Here is a 7,092-nt window from a genome sequence, read left to right as displayed (position 1 = left end):
TTCACTGTCAATCACAGACCACACTGACCACTGACCATTGATTCCTATAGATTCCCTGCTGTAGACACTGTTGATGCTTGCCCTTATCTTCTATAGCTGTGCATCTGCATCTGAGGGCTTTCTCTCATGGCCAGCAATTCTACCCTCACTTAAGGCAGACTAGAAGGACTGAGAAGTAAATGTTCTTTTGAGAATCTCCACCAGATCCTCTATTGGCCAATGACTGATGGGAATTGGTGAGTAAATAACCCCAATCCTCTGCCCTTTAGTTATGCTTATCACCAAGGCATAACACAGTCAAATTCACAAAGTACACAAACAAGGAAAGAATCCTGAAAACAGAAGGGAAAAAGGTTGCTAACCTATAAGAGAAGACATATCAGGTTGGCAGCATATTTATACAGAGAAATCTGTCAGGCCAGAGATATATTTAATGTGCCTGAATGGGCAAAGTATGCAATCAAGAATATGGAGTAAGGTTATCATTCAGAATAGATGGAGAGATAAAGACTTACCCATATAAGCAAAAATAAAGGAATTTGTGACCACTGAACCACACTTGAAAGAAATATTACTAGAGACTCTTTGAGTGGGGAGAAAAAAGAACAAAAACAACAAAGACTGGAAAGAAAAAGAGAACATCACCCGAAACACCAACTTTACAGGTAACATAATGGAACCAAATTCACATCTACCAATAATCACTCTGAATGTAAATGGACTAAATGCTCCAATCAAAAGAAATAGAGTACCAGAATGGATAAAAATAATAAGACCCATCCCCATGCTGCCTACAAGAGATTCATTTTAGACCTAAAGACACCTACAAACTGAAAGTGAGGGGATGGAGAACCACCTATCATGCTAAAGGATGTCAAAATAAAGCCAGAGATAGCCATAATTATATCAAACTAAGTAGATTTTAAACCAAAAGCCAAAGACTGTAACAAGAGATGAAGAAGGGCATTACATCATAATTAAGGGGTCTATTCATCAAGAAGATCTAACAATTTTAAATATTTTATGCCCCACATTTGAGTCACCCAAATATATAAATCAATTAATGACAAACATAAAGAAACTTACTGATAAAAACACAATAATAGGAGGGGACTTTAAGACCCCGCTTACAGTAGTAGATAGATCACCTAAGCAGAAAATCAAGGAAACAATGGCTTTGAATGACACACTGAACCAGATGGACTTTACAGATATATTCAGAACATTTCAGCCTAAAGCAGCAGAATATACATTCCTTTTGAGTGCATATGGAATATCCTGAATAGATCACATTCTGGTCACAAATTGTCCCTCAACAAGTACAAAAATATTGAGATCATACCATGCATATTTTCATACCACAATACTATGAAACTTGAAGTCAACCACAAGAAAAAAATTTGGAAAGGTTATGAATACTTGAAGATTAAAGAACATCATTCTAAAGAATAAGTGAGTGAATCAGGAAATTAACGAAGAAATAAAAAAATGTATATGGAAGCAAACAAAAGTGAAAACATGATAGTACAAATCTTTAGGATGCAGCAAAGGTAGTCTTATGGAGAAGTATATTACAATACAGGACTACTTAAAGGAACAAGAAAAGTAGCAAATACACACTCTACCTTACACCTAAAGGAGCTAGAAAAGGAACAGTAAAATAAATCCCAAAGCCAGCAGAAGAGGGGAAATAATAAGTATTAGAGCAGAAATCAATGATATAGAAATAAACAGAAAACCCAGGAGAACAGATCAACAAAACTAAGAACTGATTCTTTGAAAGAATTAATAAAATTGATAAACCCCTAGCCAGACTTACCAAAAAGAAAAGAGAAGGGACCCAAACCAATAAAGTCACAAATGAAAGAGGATAGATCATAAAAACACCACAGAAATACAATTTGGAGAACATGGGGAAAAATTGACAACAAACTGAGCAATCTGGAAATGGAAAAATTTCTACAAACATACAAACTACCAAAATTGAAACAGGAAGAAAAGAAAATGTGAATAGATCCATAACCAGCAAAGAAACTGAAACAGTAATAAAAAAAAATCTCCCAATAAATGTAAGTCCAGGGCCAGATGGCTTCCACGGGAATTCCACCAAACATTTAAAGAATAGTTAATATCTATTCTTGTCAAACTGGTCCCAAAAAATAGAAATGGAGATAAAATGTCCAAACTCACTGTATGAGACCAGCATTACCTTGATTCTAAAATCAAACAAAGATCACACTAAAGGAGAATTATGGGCCAATATCCCTGATGAACATGGATGCAAAGATTCTCAGTAAGATACAGCAAAATTAATTCAACAGTACATAAAAAGAATTATTCACCATGTTCAAGTGGGATTTATTCCTGTGCTGAAGGCCTGGTTCAATATTTGCAAACCAATCAACATGATACACCACATGAATAAAAGAAGAGGTATGGGGCATCTGAGTGGCTCAGTCAGTTATGTGTCCCACTCTTGATTTTGGCTCAGGTCATGTTCTCATGGGTTGTGAGATCAAACCCCACATAGGGCTCTGTGCTGACAGTGTAGAGCCTGCTTATAATTCATTCATTTATTCATTCTCTCTCTCTCTCTCTCTCTCTCTCTCTCTCTCTCTCTCTCTCTGTCTGTCTCTCTCCCCCGCTGCTCATCTGCTGTTCAAACTTGCTCTCTCAAATATAAATAAATAAAATCTAAAAAAAATAAAAAGCAGGATAAAAACCATATAATCTTCTTAATAGAAGCAGAAAAAACATTTAAGGAAACACACCATCCATTCTTGACAAAAACTGTCAACAGAGTAAGGATAGATGGAACAAACCTCAATATCGTAAGGGCCACATATAAAAGACCCACAGCTAATATCATCCTCAATAGGGAAAAACTGAGAGCTTTACCTCTGTGGTTAGGAACAAGACAGGGTCCACTCTCACCATTACTATTTAACATACTACTGGAAGTCTTAGCTTCAGCAATCAGAAAACAAAATTAAATAAAGGCATCCATATGGGCAAGAATGAAGTTAAACTTTCACAATTTGAAGATGACTGATATGCTATGTAGAAAACTTGAATGACTCCACCAAAAATTTGCTAGAACCAATAAATGAATTCAGGAAAGTTGCCAGTTATATAATCAGCATACAGAAATACATTGCATTTCTATATACCAATAATGAAGCAGCAAGAAAGAAATCAAGGAATCAACCCCGTTTACAATTACACCAAAAACCATAAAATGCCTAGGAATAAATGTACCAAAGAGATAAAAGATCTATAGAACACCTATGTAAGAAATTGAAGAGGACAAAGAGAAATGGAAAAACATTCCATACTCATGGATTGGAAAAACAAACATAGTTAAAATGTCTATACTTCCCAAATCATTCTACACATTTAATGCAATCCCTACCAAAATACCAGCAGCATTTTTCACAGAACTAGAAAAAAGATTCCTAAAATTTGCATAGAACCACAAAAGACCCCAAATAGTCAAAGAAATCCTGAAAAAGAAAGTAAAGCGGGAGGCATCACTATTGCAGATTTCAAGCCACATTATGAAGCTATAGTCATCAAGATAGTATGGTACTGTCACAAAAACAGATTTGTATATCAATAGAACAGAACAGAAAATTCAGAAGACCCACATCTATATGATCAACTAATCTTTGACAAAACAGGAATGAATATTCAATGGAACAAAGACAGTCTCTTCAACGGATCATGCTCGGAAAACTGGACAGCAATATGCAGAAGAATGAACAGGACCATTTTGTCATACCATATACAAGAATAAATTCTGAATGGATGAAATACCTAAATGTGAGAAAGAAATCCCTCAAAATCCTAGAAGAGAAAATAGCAACTACCTCTTTGACCTGAGCAGCAGCAACTTCTTACTTGACTTGTCTCTGAAGGCAAGGGAGATAAAAGCAAAAATTGGGACCTCAACAACATAAAAAACTTCTGCACAGCAGAGGAAACAATCAACCAAACTAAAAGACAACCAACAGAATGGGAAAAGATATTTGCAAATGACACATCTGATAAAGGGTTAGTATCTAAAATCTGTAAAGAATTTGTCAAACTCAACACCAAGAAAACAAATAATCCAGTTAAGAAATGGGCAGAAGACATGAACAGATATTTTTTCAAAGAAGACATGCAGGTATCTAAGAGACACATGAAAAGATGCTCAACATCAATCATCATCAGGGAAATACAAATCAAAACCACAATGAGATACCTCCCACTTGTCAGAAAGGCTAAAATTAGGAACACAAAAACCAACAGGGGTTGGTCAGTATGCAGAAACAGGGGAATTCTTGCACTGTTGGTGGGAATGCAAACAGAATGGAGGTTGCTCAAAAAGTAAAAACAGAACTACCCTATGATTCAGCAATTATACTACTAAGTATTTATCCAAAGGATACAAAAGTATAGATTTGAAGGTGTACATGCATTTTCAACAATAGCTGAACTATGGAAACAGTGCAAGTGCCCATTGCCTGATAAATGGATAAAGAAGATGTGGTAGATATATACAACAGAATATTACTTAGCCATCATATAGAATAAATCTTGTCATTTGTAATGATGTGGATGGAGCTTTACTACATTATGCTAAGCAAAATAAGTCAGTCAGAGAGACACAAATACCACATGATTTCACTCATGTGGATTTTAACAAACAAAAACAGATGGACATATGAGAAGGGGAAAAAAAGAGGGAGGTGGTTCCTGGGTGGCTCAGTCAGTTAAGTGGGTAACTCTTGATTTCGGTTCAGGTCATGACCTCACAATCCGTGAGCTCAAACCCTGTATTGGGCTCTGCACTGACAGTGCAGTGTCTGGTTGGGATTTTCTCTCTATCCTCTCTTTGCCCCTCTCCTACTCTCTCTCTCTCAAAATAAACATTTTAAAAAGGAGAGGGAGAGAGGGAAACAAACTATGAGAGACTCTTAATAATAGCAAACAAATTGAGGGTTGCTGGAAGGAGGTGTGTGGGGGATGGGCTAGATGGGTGATGAGTACTGAAGAGGGCACTTCTGATGAGCACGAGGTATTGTATGTCAGTGACGAATCACTGAATTCTACTCCTGAGACCAATATTGCATTGTATATTAACTAACAAGAATTTAAATAAAAATTCAAAATAAAATCGAACACCAAAAGACACCATCCATGAAAGGAAAAAAATCGATAACTTCATTAAAAGACTTTGTGTTCAAAAACATTTCTAAAAATGAAAAATCAGAGAATTTCAGAAAATACGTATAAATCATATAGCTCATAAAAAACTCATATTCAGATATATGGAGAACTATGAAAACTCAGAAAAAGAAAAAATAATCTAATTAAATATTGGCAAAAATTTGAATAGTTTCTTCACTGAAGATGGCATACTGAAGTCAAGTAAGGGGACAAAATGGTGCTAACCATCATCAAAATGCAGATTAAAACAACAATGAAACACTACAACCTACGCACTAAAGTAACTAAAATTGAAAAGACAATTCATACCAGAAGCATCAATACAGACATTTTTTACTCATAGAAATTCAACAAAATGAGTTAGGAGATAATGGCACAAAATTTAACAGGGCAGGAAATTTCAGTCAAGTTTTGGTTATGTTAAAAGCTACCTCTGCACATCATTCTGCTCACTCAGTCCTTCTGCAGAATTTTCACAGTGAATTCTTTTTTATCTTTGTTGTTTTATCACTTTGTCTTTCACTATTAGCAATCTAAAACATGTTGGAAATCCAAGAAAATGGATTAATGAATCTTTCAAAAAATAAGTACCTTTTCCCTGCCTATGCTGCCAGCCACGATGCAACTGGAGGTTAAATGTTTTAAGATATCAAATCAAATTGTCACAAATAAGTAAATTAAGTTTTATTTTTCTGCATGAGTGTTCAATGGCAACATTAACTCTGTTAATGCACAAGAACAAATCTAAACCAAGTTTTTAAATTCCTCAATAGTTTTCCATTAAGCGGGGATAAAGAATAAAGTCACTGACCTAGCCTCCAAAGTCCCTTGTGATCCACATATGTAGCCCCCAATCCCAACTTCTTTCTGCCTGCTTCTCTCTTAACATTCCAGTTATTTTTACAGTTTAATGATTCTTCCATGATCTGGGCTTTCTGATAATCTAGGCTTTGCAATGATGAAAGCCCTGTGTTCACATGCAGCAATCACCAAGTTAGAAATCTCACCCAGACCTACTGGCACAGAATCTGCACTTTAACAAGATCTCCAGGAGATTCATAGATCTAAGGCCAAAGTTTGAGCAGCACCGATCTATGGCACCTTTCACTGTGGTTCCTTATCTTTGATACTTCTTTGCACCTCCCCCCTGACCTTTACCTAATAAGATTTCTTATCATATTTCATCTTAAAGTATAGAGGTAGGTAAAGGTCTGGGATGTGACCATTCCAGATTGAATGAGGACAATTCTCCGTGGGGTTGGCTCTTAAGGGATGCTAGAACTTTGGCCTCAATAAAATCATGTATGATTAGCTCAGACAAGAACGTATCAATCAAAGCACTCAGAGCAACACATTTTATAAACTTATTTGCATCAACATGTTAGAAGTGTCATCTGTGGTAGAAAGTAGTGGCATAAAGTGTAACTTCAACTGTTAAAACTAGAACTATATACCATCACTTGATGTTTATGATTTCACAGACTGTAATGCCCTATGGGATACCTGGACTTCTCATACAAATTCAAATTTATAATACCCAGAAGAACAGCTTAGTTTTTCCTAAAGGGAACCCTCGGGCACAATTAGGGAAATTTTAGTTCTTCACTCCTTCCTCCTCTGGCCTAACCACACAGTTCTACAATTGGTTGACTCTTTTATTCAAAGCAAATTGATATAAACAACATTTTTCTGAGGTTGGTAAATGAAGCCTCCACAATGAATCATTATGCAAAGAATTACTGCCTATGCTATTCTCATTCTTATGCAACTGTGTTTTTATTTTTCTACTCTAGAAAGCTTAACACTGAGAGGACCACAATAATTGTTTTAACAGATATTGGTAAGAGAGAATGATTTTTGTAATACTCATTATTTTTT

The sequence above is a fragment of the Suricata suricatta genome, chromosome 5 (genome assembly GCF_006229205.1).
Source record: "Suricata suricatta isolate VVHF042 chromosome 5, meerkat_22Aug2017_6uvM2_HiC, whole genome shotgun sequence".
Classification (NCBI taxonomy): Eukaryota; Metazoa; Chordata; class Mammalia; order Carnivora; family Herpestidae; genus Suricata; species Suricata suricatta.
The sequence above is the reverse complement of the archived record's forward strand: the minus strand, read 5'-3'. Positions refer to the sequence as shown.